This window comes from Helianthus annuus, chromosome 9 (assembly GCF_002127325.2).
Source record: "Helianthus annuus cultivar XRQ/B chromosome 9, HanXRQr2.0-SUNRISE, whole genome shotgun sequence".
Classification (NCBI taxonomy): domain Eukaryota; kingdom Viridiplantae; phylum Streptophyta; class Magnoliopsida; order Asterales; family Asteraceae; genus Helianthus; species Helianthus annuus.
In genome coordinates, this window is record NC_035441.2 from 133,413,409 (window position 1) to 133,426,893 (window position 13,485).

General features: G+C 38.7%; 1 long non-coding RNA gene across 1 annotated transcript; it reads right to left on the minus strand.

Moving 5' to 3' along the window:
• Nucleotides 1-6,681: 6,681 nt before the first annotated feature.
• Nucleotides 6,682-11,682, minus strand: LOC118482114. The gene is made up of 3 exons (XR_004867276.1): nt 11,545-11,682; nt 7,265-7,318; nt 6,682-6,905 (listed from the first exon to the last, which is right to left on the minus strand). It is a non-coding gene; the product is annotated as an uncharacterized LOC118482114 (long non-coding RNA).
• Nucleotides 11,683-13,485: the final 1,803 nt, after the last annotated feature.

The window sequence follows — 13,485 nt, forward strand, 5'->3', positions numbered from 1 at the left end:
CAAGTTTTGTTGAATTTCTTGACAGTTAGAACCCTGTTGAGAGTATAGCAAGCGGCTGACACTGATTCTGCCCAAAAATTGATTGGTAGCTTTGAATCAACAAGCATCGTCCTGGCCGTTTCGATTAGCGTCCTGTTCTTTTGTTCTGCTACTCCATTTTGTTGCGGAGTGTAAGGAGCACTAAATTCTTGCAATATACCTCTTTCATCACAATATTCTTCCATCTTGTTATTCTTAAACTTAGTACCATTGTCACTTCGAAGTCTTCTGATTCGTGCTTGGTACAAGTTTTCAATCTTTCTGAACAATGCCATTAAACTTTCAAACGTCTCATCTTTCGACTTCAGAAAAGAAACCCACTAAAATCTGGAATAATCATCAGTTACTACAAGACAATAGAGATCCCCAGTTATGCTTTTGACATTCACTGGACCGAACAAGTCCACATGAAGTCTCTCTAAAGGTCTTGAGACTGAATTGACTTTCTTTTGAGGGTGTGATTTCTTCTTCTGATTCCCTTTGACGCAGCAAATGCACTCTCCTTCCAGATGGAAACTTTTCAAATGAACACAAGTTACTAAATCACTATGCACCAGGTGATTCATTTTTCGCAAATGTATATGACCCATCTTTCGGTGCCACAACGTCGATTCTTTCTCTGTTGCTCTAGACATAAAACAATGAGCCTGACCCGTGGTAGTAGTAGCTACGCTCATCTCCAACACGTAAAGATCATTGACTCTTGGTGCTCTCATGATAACCCATTCTTCGGGAACAACAAATCCTGGTTTCAAGATCAAACACTCTTTGTCGGTGAGGTGCGTTGTATACATCCTATCACAGATCTGAGAAATACTCAGAAGATTATTCTCCAGCTCAGCAATGTAGTTAACTCTTTCAAACGTTACAATGCCATTGGATAACGTCCCTTCTCCAATAATTCTACCTCCTTGATTTCCTGCAAAACCTACATAACCTCCATTAAACCCTCTAACATCGTATAGCAGGGTCTTCTTCCCCGTCATGTGCCGAGAAGCTCCACTATCCATAATCCATCGCGAAACGGATCTCGGAAGCTCCTGCACATGTCAAAAACACTTAGTTAGATTTTGGTGCTACCCAAGTCTCTGTTGACTCGGGTAACTTAACATTGATGTGAGTTGTTGCAGTGTATAACGGCGGAAAATTTTTATCATTCATTTTCAAGCTTTCTTCAGACACAACTTCAACCTCTTTGAATAAGAAAAATTCATCTTTTTGAGGTTGACCAGATGGTTGGTCTTTCTTTTGAACATCTTTCTTCTCAGATTTTTGCATTTCTTTCTCAAGTTTCACATAATAATCCAAAGGAACATCCATCTTTACCGGTGTGGTAGAAGATGATTGTTTTTCAGTCTCAGAAACCTTTGGTTTTGGAACACTTATTTTCTTTTCAACAACTTTTAGCTTCCATGTTTGTTGAGATGACGCAACCCGTTTGTAAAATTTGTCATTTTTAGTTACCACATTCTTAACTGGTTCAATTTTGACTTTGATGTTTTCATTTTTCAAAACCTTTTTCTCAACAACCAATGGAGCTTTTCCTTTTCCATCAACTTTCTTCTTTTGAAATTCAACAGCTTCAGTCTTAGGCTTCAAGTTGGTACACTTTCGTGCAATATGTCCAACTTGATTACATTTGAAGCATGTTCGAGTGTCAACTACTCGACTTGTGCCTTCAGACTGAGGCTATGAGGCCTTCTTTTCAAAGAACTCTTTGTTTGATTTCGAAAAGATTTTAGACTCTTCATCAGATAGTGAACTCGAACTGTTCACAAACACTTTCTTCTCAGCAAACTTTCTGCTTTGAACATTCTTTTTCTGATAAGTCTTACCACCCTGATATCCACCCGACCATTTGTTTCGATTGTTGTTATAAAAACGTGATGGAACAACAGGCTTCTTGTAGTAAGCTTTATCTTTTTCAAAATTCATTTGTCTTTTTGTGTGATTTAAACTGTTCACTTCTGACAGATCAACTTCAATCAATTTGAACACGTTTGTCAATTTAGCAACATTTACATTCTCCAGTGGAAACTCAGAATCCGAAAACAACTTATCCGAACCCAACATCTTGTACATGACAAGATTTGGTTCTTCATTTAAGTTATTTTTGGACTGTGGTTTCGGAATGTATTTGTCCAAGAAACATTCATCTTCCTCAGTACTGTCACTTTCAGATTTAAAAACATTCTCAACTACACTTTTCACAACTTCGGTTTGGACAGTATCCTCATCGGAATATGAAGTGAATGTGACATCAATCGTGTCCGGAAGTTTCACTTCATTATTATCTTCAATATTAACCAACCCTAATTGTTTTTTCGAATAATTGTTTAGAACTGGTGGTGGAACTTGATGATAACCCACCCCGGTTCCATCCAAAAAGACATCTTCGCCTGCTTTGTTTTTCCCGATGGGTTTAGGAACAATGTGTTGCAAAACAAAGCTTGCGGAGTTGTAACTTTTTAGTTTCAACTGGATGCGTTCATTTTCAATTTGAGCTTCTTGGAACTGAAGCTTCAACTTAGCAATCTCATCCAGTTGCTGGTTGATTAACTCTTCTTTTACTCTAAGAACTCCCGACAGATGAATATTTTCCTTAGTTGTCTTACCATTTCTTTCATCAGCATCTTTAACCGTTCGTTTTCGCTTTTCTAATTTTTCTGAAATCTGATGATTTTCAAGAACTAATTGCTCATTTTCTTTCCTAACTCTTTCTTTGTCAATTTATCGTTTTCAATTTTGTCAGTTAATTCTTTTAATCTGTCATTCGAAGCTTTCAACAATTTATCATGGTTAAGGATCTGATCTTCAACACTTCTGACTCTACCAGTCAGATCTTCAACTTTCTTACCATTTAGATAAGTGATTGTACTACAAACTTTGCACTCTTTCATGCAATTTTTGCAGTCACTGGAACCTTTGACTTTCTTACCTGACTCACTCGTTGACGCATTTGAACTGACCTGGCTTTTAGACTCAGATTCAGACTTAGAGTCTACCTCAAGTTCCTTAGCAGCCAGCACCTTGTTAGCCATCTTTCCCAAATTTTCAGCTGTCAACTCTTGTGATGTATCAATGATCCCTTCATCTATCTTCTTTGGCTTTTCCTCTTTTTCTTTCTCTTTTTCTTCTTTTTTCTCTTCTCCACTTCCCCACCATAATCTTTGCCAACCCTCTTCTTCTTCAGCAATTTGTTGAATCATTGTATCAAGATTGAGGGTCTTTGAATCAATAGCAATGTTTCCCATGGGGTCAAGATAACATTCTCTGTCTGGATCCCATCTCTTCGCCCTTTTAGCTTCAGTGAATATACCAAATATTCTGATCATCCTGGTTTGAGCTTTCATCTTTCTGTTGACATACTTCTCTTGTTCATTTCTGTTGTCTTTAAAAGGAACAGGCTCAACAGACTTTGCCATAAACGCATATCCAACCGCATCCTCCTCTGGCAACAGTTCGCTCCAGTCTAAACCTTCGTCTTCATGAATCACAGCAAGAGCTCTGTATTTTTCTTCAAGCTGCTTCATTCTGGGCGGTTCGGATTTATTCTGATGATAAATCGCTTTCTTGTAATAATCTTCTCTGAACGGATTTTCAGAATCATCAGCATAAGCATTTCGGCACTCTCTTTTAAAATGACCTTTCTGTTTACACTTGAAATAGGTGACTTTCGACTTGTCAAAGCCTAACTTGGTAGATGGTCCACCAATAGACTTTCTTCCAGTAATCTCCATGAAACGTTGTGCCCGTCGAACTGCACTGGCCATACACCACCTAATGTCGATCAATTCCATCTCTTTCGGATCGATCTGGTCATAATCTTCCTTTGTCAGGTTGGTGTTTCCAATCTTGCCTGCTACAAGGCTCTCATACGACTCTAGCACAGAAGCTAAGAACACCATTTGCTGCTTTGCAGATTCCTCGCTGAAGTTTTGAGCGTTCTTTAAATCCACAACGATGTTGCATTGAAATAAGTTCTTTACAGCTGATTGACTTGAAGTTGACGAGGACCCACTGTGAAAACCACTGCTTGAACTCTCTTTACTTGATGTGTTGGAATTTTCAGCAGAAAAAGCTGTCTTGGGGGATACATTCTTGGGAATCATACTTTTTGGATAATACAGCTCCAAGTTCTGCTGATATGAGGAATGATTGACTTTGTGTGATTTCTTTATCTCTAGCTCGTGACTCTCCAGTCTTTCAATCAACAAATCAACCGTCAGATCCTCATACTTGATTGTATTCTTCAACATCAACGCAAAGTATTGCCAATCCATCTCATCTAGCAACGAGTCAAACAATTTGTCGACTAATTCTTCTCGAGAATATACAATCCCATGTCTCACCAGCTCCAACTTCAAGTGCCCAAACCTCTCAATCATCTTAGAAACAGATTCATTTTTGAAACAACCAAATAAATCAAACTCTTTTCTCAACAGTTTCTTTTTGTTTTTTACTATTTCAGCACTTCCTAAGCATTTTACTTCTAACTTTTTCCAAAGATCTGTAGCATTTTTGTACTCGATCAAGGATATTATATCTTCTCTGACAGACTGAAACAGCAATGCGATGCACTTTTGCTCGGCAACAAAATTCTCTATATCTTCTGATGTTGTCAGATTTTCACCACGTTGTCCTCCATCATTGTATCCATTCTTTAGACTTTTCCAGCTAGGATACGCAGATGCCTTTAACCATTCTTCAAATTTCTTGGCCCACCGACTGTACTCTTCGATTGCCATCAACTTTGGAGGTTTGTTATATGTGCCATATGCACTCTCCATGCTTAAGGTGTCAGACACAGTTTTCTTCGTATTCGGAGTGTTCTCATTGGTGTTGCTAGAAGTATCATCTCCAGAGTTTCGAGCAAAGGCATACATATCACTAAAAGGATTCATGAATTCGTCCATCTTTCACGTACCTAAAACAGTCAACAAACACTTAGAAAATTTTTGAACTTTTGAAAACAACAACTTCAAGCGGAATCAGTTGAAGCGAAATCAGCTTTTCAAGTGGAATAGCTTTTTCAAGCGGAATACTGCTCAAGCGAAATTAGCTTTCGAGCGAAATAACAACTCAAACGGAATCAAGTCCTTTCAAGCGGAATAGCTAATTTCATTTGAACTCTCAAGCGGAATCTGATTTCGTTTGAAATCAATAGCAGTTTCAAGCGGAATCACCTATTCTGTTTGAAATCAACAGAAATTTCAAGCGGAATACGTGCAAGTTCAAGCGGAATTAGGATGATGTCAGCATGTTCGAACAGTTTTTCAAGCGGAATTAATCAATTTTGTCCGAATTTGTTCGAATTAAGGTTCAATTCTTTCAAGGATTAGTTAGAACTATGTTTCGCTTGATATATGTGAGTTTTAAGCCATTTTGACCGTTAAATTCCGTTCAAATCAGAAAAGAGAGGGTAGAAGTGAGAGAATCCGGTAAAATCAAGCTGAATTGGTATGAACTCCTCGTCCTGAGCTCTGATACCACTTGTTGGATCGTCGTGTGACCCTAAATAGTCAGTATAAGTAGTTCATCATCAAATACAAAGGCGGAATCAATGTAAAAGATGTCAACACAGCTTGTTCCTTCCTAATTATCTCTTTACTGATCAATTCTGAGCTTTTACACGTTCAAATGACAAACGGACAGCACCTTGACTCAGAACATATGACCTGATTTCGCTCCAAATGACACAACACATCACCTATTTATAATGTTGGTGATTCCGCTTGAAACATCTTCAAGCGAGACCTGATTTCGCTCCAAACGAGTTCAAGCGAAATCAATCATTTAAGCTTCAAGCGGAATTAAAACTTCTGATTTCGCTTGAAATGACCTAGTGTCATTTCAAGCGGAATTACCTCTAATTCACACTTTCTTGATTTCCGAACCCTGATCTATCTAGTTCTAGACATAAGACTCGATTAAGACGAAGTTAATAGACACTAGATGCACCAACAATATTTAGCGTTCTCATTTAAACCTTCCCCTACATACATACATACATATATATATATGTATAGGAAGTGTAGGATACAGATACCCTTATCCTACATTACGTACGTTATATCCATGGCCATACACGTGTCCCTGATTCATTTTCCTTTCATAAGGTTAAATCAGACAATTCATTCAATCAGCTGAGGGCAAATTCGTATATTCATTCAATAATCAGATCGCGAGAAGTTCGTTACACCACTATCCTGGTAATTATGATTCGTATCAGTTTCAAATTTTCACAATTCTCAATACACTGCAATTTCGCTTTTGTGCGTTAAGGTTTGAATCGATTGTTGTTTTCAGTGGATCCGCAGAGAAGTACCAGACGGAATATAGATGTTGAGTTTGAAGATGCTCGATTGGTTGGTGATCACGTTCAATTGTCTGCTTATCAGAGAGTTACGATTGATCAAGTTATAAATCCTAATTCTGCAAATGCAAATGCAAATACAAGTGGTGTAAATGATTGTTCCAATGGTAAGTTTGAAACACCCTCTAATTCCATGCTTGAAAGTTACAAGAACGACACATAATTTAATCACCAAAATTTAAAATTTGGGCATGACCCGTTCGCATTTTGAACAATCTCCCTGTTTATAATATATCAAAATACTCAAATAACGACGCCTTCAGAAAAACATAAGAAAGACCTTAACATTTAAACTACCGTTTCAAAAAATCGAGTTTAAGTTACTTAAATATTCACAAACATCTAGTTAAAACTTAAAACTTCAACACTACTAACTTTAACAAAAGCCTTTAACTAATAAGGTTACTACAAAAGTTGCGGAAGCGCATCACGGGTGATCAAGGTGTGTTCGTATCCGAGCGACGCAATGACAATCATACGGGTGCTTTACCTACAATCATTCAACAAAATATATTAGTGTAGTACACATAACGTTTTCATCCTATCACAATACATATTCTCGGATTTACAAGATATCTTACCAATTGTTCTTATTTCATTCCAATTCATTCTAGTCAAATAAACACAACTATTTCTCATTCACTTCCAATAACCCGTTTAGTACGGATCAAGGAGAAAACTTCCATTAAATTCCTTCTCATCCGAACCCGAACCGACCCAATCACTATGGACCGATACGGATTCCTACTTTCACGTTCTCATTTGAAACATTTACCTTAATTGAATATCAATTATCAAAGGAAACAATATCAATAAACTCACAACTAAACATGTAAGTAACGAACTTACCTCGATCTTGAGCCTTTGTTTGTGTTCCGGAACTAGCTCCTTCTTCTTTCGTTCCTACACGTAATCATTCTTATTTAGATCATAGCCCTTACATTCATAACCATACTTTCAAGTATCAATGCTACTCATATAACAATTGACAATACATTAATTTCATCATACAATTCCATTCACTCATGATTTATTCAAGGCTACTTAGATTGTCATTGAGGCATTTCATCAAACACCTAACATGCGTACTACTTATTAAGCCTTATGTACATGTATCTTATGCATAAATTCACTAGAATACATCATCTTTCACATAATCAACCACTCATGTTCAAATATTCATTCTACACAATATAATCTACCAATATTCTATCATTCATACAATTTTACTTGAAGATTTACTAAACAAATCAATTACCTACTCATTATCATACTAGAACAAGTGGGTTTTTCCCAAAATCTTTAGTAAATCAAATTCAAGCACAATACACCTTCTACATGATGATTCTAACTCACATGCAATCTAATTTCATACTGAATCACAAATTGGTATAAACCCTAGTTCATCAACAAGCATCAAAATATGAGATTCTATCTTACCTTATGCTTATCACACTTGGATTAGAGAATAATTAAGCACAAGCATTCGATTTATGACTGGAATTCTTCACAATCTTACTGAATTTGTTGTTAATTGATGAGGTTAGGGTTTCCCCCTTGTTCTTCCTCCTGGTCGCGACCCACACTTCTCACAAATACTGGGTTTTTAATTTTTTTATGTCATATTATTCTAAATGTTACACTACCAATCCCTCAAGTTAGGTTTATTAACCCTTATAACCCATTCCATATTTTATAAACTTTCTTTAGGTTTTAATACAATTACCATAACTAATTTCATAATACTTTCAAATATTAGAGCATCCTATCTTATAAATTATGGGATGTTACAAATCTACCCTCCTTAAAAGAGGTTTCGTCCCCGAAACCTTAATACGTACCAAAAAGAGACGGGTAGTGCTTTCGCATTTCATCTTCAGATTCCCAGGTTAGATCCGATCCTTTCCAATGCTGCCATTGCACTAAAACTTGTCGAATGGCCTTGTTACGTAGATACGTTATTTTGGAATCTTTGATAGCCACCGGCTTTTCAATATAATTCATTTTATCATCCACTTCAATGTCATCAAGTGACACATGCGATGTAACGTCCGCGAGGCATCTTCTTAGTTGTGACACGTGAAACGTGTTATGGATCCCATTTAGAGCCGGGGGTAATTCTAACCGGTATGCCACTTTACCAATACGGGCTATTATTTTGAACGGTCCAATGTATCGAGGACCCAATTTTCCCCGTTTACGAAAACGTATTATACCCTTCCACGGCGAGACCTTCAAGAACACTCGATCCCCTTCTTGAAACTCAATAGGGCGCCTTCTTTTATCTGCATAAGATTTTTGTCTGTCTTGCGCTGCCTTCAAACGAGACCGTACTTGATCAATCTTTTCATTCGTTATTGCCACAACATCCTTAGGAGCAAGTTCTCGTTGTCCAATCTCTCCCCAACATACAGGGGTTCTACACTTTCTACCGTACAACATTTCATATGGCGCCATTTTGATACTACTTTGATAACTGTTGTTGTACGCGAACTCTACCAACGGTAAATGATTGTCCCAATTACCCCCAAGGTCTATGACACAAGCCCGCAACATATCTAGCAACGTTTGTATAGTTCTTTCCGACTGTCCATCTGTCTGCGGATGGTATGCAGTACTTAGTCGCAAGTTTGTGCCCACATCTTCGTGAAATTTTCGCCAAAAACGAGACGTGAATCTTGTGTCACGATCCGACACAATAGACACGGGTACTCCGTGACGAGCAATTATTTAATTCATATAAATTTCTGCCAATTTTTCGGATGAAATAGATTCTCGTATGGGTAAGAAGTGAGCACTCTTTGTAAGTCGATCGACTATAACCCAAATAGCGTCGTGACCTCGTTTCGTTCTGGGAAGCTTTGTAACGAGATCCATGGTTATGTCTTCCCACTTCCAAACTGGTATGTCTAAAGATTGCAATTTACCATATGGTTTTTGGTGCTCCGCCTTCACTTGGGAACATGTCAAGCACTTAGCCACGTACTTAACAATGTCGCGTTTCATTCCAGGCCACCAATACCCTTTCTTTAAATCTTGATACGTTTTTGTAGCTCCAGGGTGTACCGTATAACGAGATTTGTGAGCCTCTTCTAGCAATAATGATTTCACCTCGGACAACCAAGGTACCCAGATTCGGTCATACCTGGTCATGATGCCATCCTCATTCATTTTTAATTCCCCAATTAGGCCTTTCATTCTTTCCTTCTTCGGATCACTATTTAAGGATTTTATTTGGGCCTCTTTGATCAGCTCCAAAAGTTTAGGGGTGACAGTCAATTTCATTGACTTAACTTGTATGGGTGATGGGTATTCCTTCCGGCTTAACGCATCTTCCACAACATTGGCCTTCCCCGGATGATAAAGGATTTCACAATCATAATCCTTAATTAATTCTAACCACCTTCGTTGTCTCATATTCAAGTCTTTTTGTTCGAAGAAATACTTGAGACTTTTGTGATCCGAATATATGGTACATTTAGTTCCGTACAAATAATGTCGCCACAGTTTCAACGCGAATACTACTACAGCCAACTCTAAATCGTGTGTTGGGTAGTTACTTTCATGTGGTTTAAGCTGCCTTGAAGCATATGCTATCACTTTACCCCGTTGCATTAAAACAGCCCCCAAGCCCTGATGTGAAGCATCAGTGTATACTACTAAGTCTTCTGAACCCTCGGGTAAGGTTAGAATTGGGGCGTCAGACAGCTTACTCTTCAAGGTTTGGAATGCCTTTTCTTGCTCAACTCCCCACACAAATTTCTCATTCTTCTTGGTTAGTTTGGTTAAAGGTAACGATACTTTGGAAAAATCCTGTATAAACCTTCGGTAATACCCAGCCAAACCCAGAAAACTTCTCACTTCACTCGGGTTCTTAGGAGGAACCCAGTTCACAACAGCCTCTACTTTAGTTGGGTCTACCAAGACACCATCTTTATTAATGACGTGGCCAAGAAATTGCACCTCTCTAAGCCAGAAGGCACATTTGGAAAACTTGGCATATAACTTCTCTTTCCGAAGAATCTCTAACACTTCACGCAAATGATTTGCATGTTCGGCTCTACTACGAGAGTACACAAGGATATCATCTATAAACACTATAACAGACTTATCTAACATGGGCCGACATACTCTATTCATCAGATCCATGAAAGCGGCCGGGGCGTTAGTCAGCCCGAATGGCATTACTAAAAACTCGTAATGCCCATATCGGGTCCTGAACGCAGTTTTCGCAACATCTTCTTCTCGTACCCGAAGTTGATGATACCCCGAACGCAAATCGATTTTTGAAAACCAACTTGCTCCTTGCAGTTGGTCAAAAAGATCATCTATTCGAGGTAAAGGGTATTTATTCTTCACGGTCAACTTGTTCAAATCTCGATAATCTATACACATGCGCATCGTGTCGTCTTTCTTTTTCACAAAGAGTACCGGGGCTCCCCAAGGCGACACACTCGGGCGTACGAAACCCTTATCGAGTAATTCCTGTATCTGTGTCATTAGCTCTCGCATCTCAGCGGGAGCTAACCTATAGGGAGCTTTAGCCACTGGCTTGGCGCCCGGATTTAATTCGATTCGGAATTCCACCTCTCGTTCAGGTGGTAACCCCGGTAATTCGTCCGGAAACACATCCGCATACTCGTTCACTACTTCTACTTCTCCAATTTCGGGTACCTTCTGTCTTGTATCCACCACATAAGCCAAGTAGGCCTTACCCTCATTTCTTGCGTGCTTAACCATTTCGACAATCGTGCATAGTTTTGTCTCTAGCTTTCTTTCTCCACGAATACTTATTCGAGCCCCACTAGGTGAGAATAAATCTTTCGCCTCGCATCGAATTTCCGCGTGATAGCGGGATAACCAATCCATCCCTACAACTACTTTAAATTCCCCCAAAGTCATAGGAATGAGATCTATTTCAAATTCTTCGTTTTCTATGGTTATCTTACAATTCTTACAAACTTCACATAACAAATAACTTTTACTATCCGCTACTTCTACTTCTAAGGGTACAGGCATTCGTTCCCTTCTAAAGGAAGGATAACACATAAGTTCGTCTGACACGAAAGACTTGCTAGCACCAGAATCGAATAACACATTTACGGGTATTTGGTTGATTAAGAAAATACCTGACACGACATTCGGTGAAACCTTGGCTTCCTCGGTAGTAATCTGAAACATTCTTCCCCGAGCCTTCTGATTTTCATTCTTCTTTTCATCTTTCTGCCCTTGTTGTTTAAGCTTTGGACATTCAGCTTTTACATGACCAGGAGTGAAGCAATTGAAACACGTCCTCGCAGGACTAGGGCACTTAAAATAAGGATGCCCCTCCTGACCACAGTTGTAACACCCCTTCTTTCCCATTAAACATTCTCCAGTGTGAAGCTTTCCACAAGTTTTGCATGGGGGAATACTACCTTTAGATCCTCCTTTAGTTCTAGTGTCGTGCTGCTTAGGCTTCTTGGATGGATTCGTAGTTGATGGCTTTTCAGCAACTCTTTTCTCTCCTCTTTCCACTTGTCGCTTCAGTTCTATCTCCCTATCCCTGGCTAAATTGATAAGTTCGCTTAAAGTCTCACACTTCGAAGGGGTAATGAACTCCCTATATTCGGCCTTCAACATTCCATAATACCGGTTTATCTTCATCCTTTCTGACTTGACGAAATCATCACAGAACTTTAACTTATCGAAGAATATGTTGGTAATTTCATCAATGGACTCATTCTGTTGGCGAAGGTGCAAGAACTCATCTTGTATTCTATCAATTGCCGATTGCGGGCAATGATATTTTAGGAACAACTCTTTGAATTCTTGCCATGTTAAGGTTTGGAGTCTCACTTCCCCTATCTCTTTACTTTGGGTATCCCACCAATCTTTGGCTTGTTGCTGAAGCTAACCCGTAGCAAACATTACTTGATCTTCTTTCTCACATCGACTACGTACAAATACGGCTTCAATGTTTGCTATCCATCTTTGACACTTTACCGGATCCACCTCCCCGTTATATGAAAAGGGATTACATGCCATAAAATCCTTATATGTACACCTTCGTTCCTTACTTTTAGTCCTTGTCCCTTCAATCATTTCCTTTAATTCCTCAATCTTGCTAGTCATCATCTCATCAACAACCCCCAAAACTCGGCTCTCGACTTCTTGAGCTAACTTGGGAAGGTTGGCATTCATCACTTTTTCTGCCGCCTCTATCATCTTATTGTTGAATGCCTCTTGACGTGCTATTTCAGCATCATCTACATTACTTGTGTCCGTCATCTACATAAAACATTCATTCTATATATATTAAAATTCCCTTTTTATACATCCCTCTAACACATACATACTCATTCTATCATATACTTCATTCTATTTGTAATTCATACTTTAAACGTTATCATCTTCGATGATAATGTCGAGTTGTTAAACCATTTTTACATCAAGTCATACTTTCTTTCTTGTTAAACAATTTCTTTTAACCTTCTTGATACAAAAGGACCTTAACAAAGGATTACGGGGCCTTGGGAACTAATTAAATCAAACCCCGTTAACAAACCAACAACATAAAAAAAATTCAGCAATCTGATAGTCACCGTAAGCTACGGTGACCACCGTAGCTTACGGTGCTGATTTATGCTTTATGGTCCTTCGCTCCTGTCTTACGGCAGCCCTATTTTTGCCCAGTACCTACCGTAGCTTACGGTGGCCACCGTAAGCTACGGTAGTGCCCAGCGAAATTCACCCCAAACTTCATATTTTCGACCATTCCGAACCGTTTTCGTGCACGGTTTCAATTCTACTAACCCCCAGGTATTCCAATACACCATTTATTACTATTACTATATTCAAAACTCTTTCTAACACTTTATAACTTGTAACATTAATTACTATAAAGCTTTCTTAAAAGTTTTACCTCTATTTGCGTTTCGGAGCGAACACACCCATTCTTGCGAGCTTTCGGTTTGAGTTCGGGCACTACATTGTGTTCGAATCCCTCAAACCTAGGCTCTGATACCAACTTGAAACACCCTCTAATTCCATGCTTGAAAGTTACAAGAACGACACATAATTTAATCACC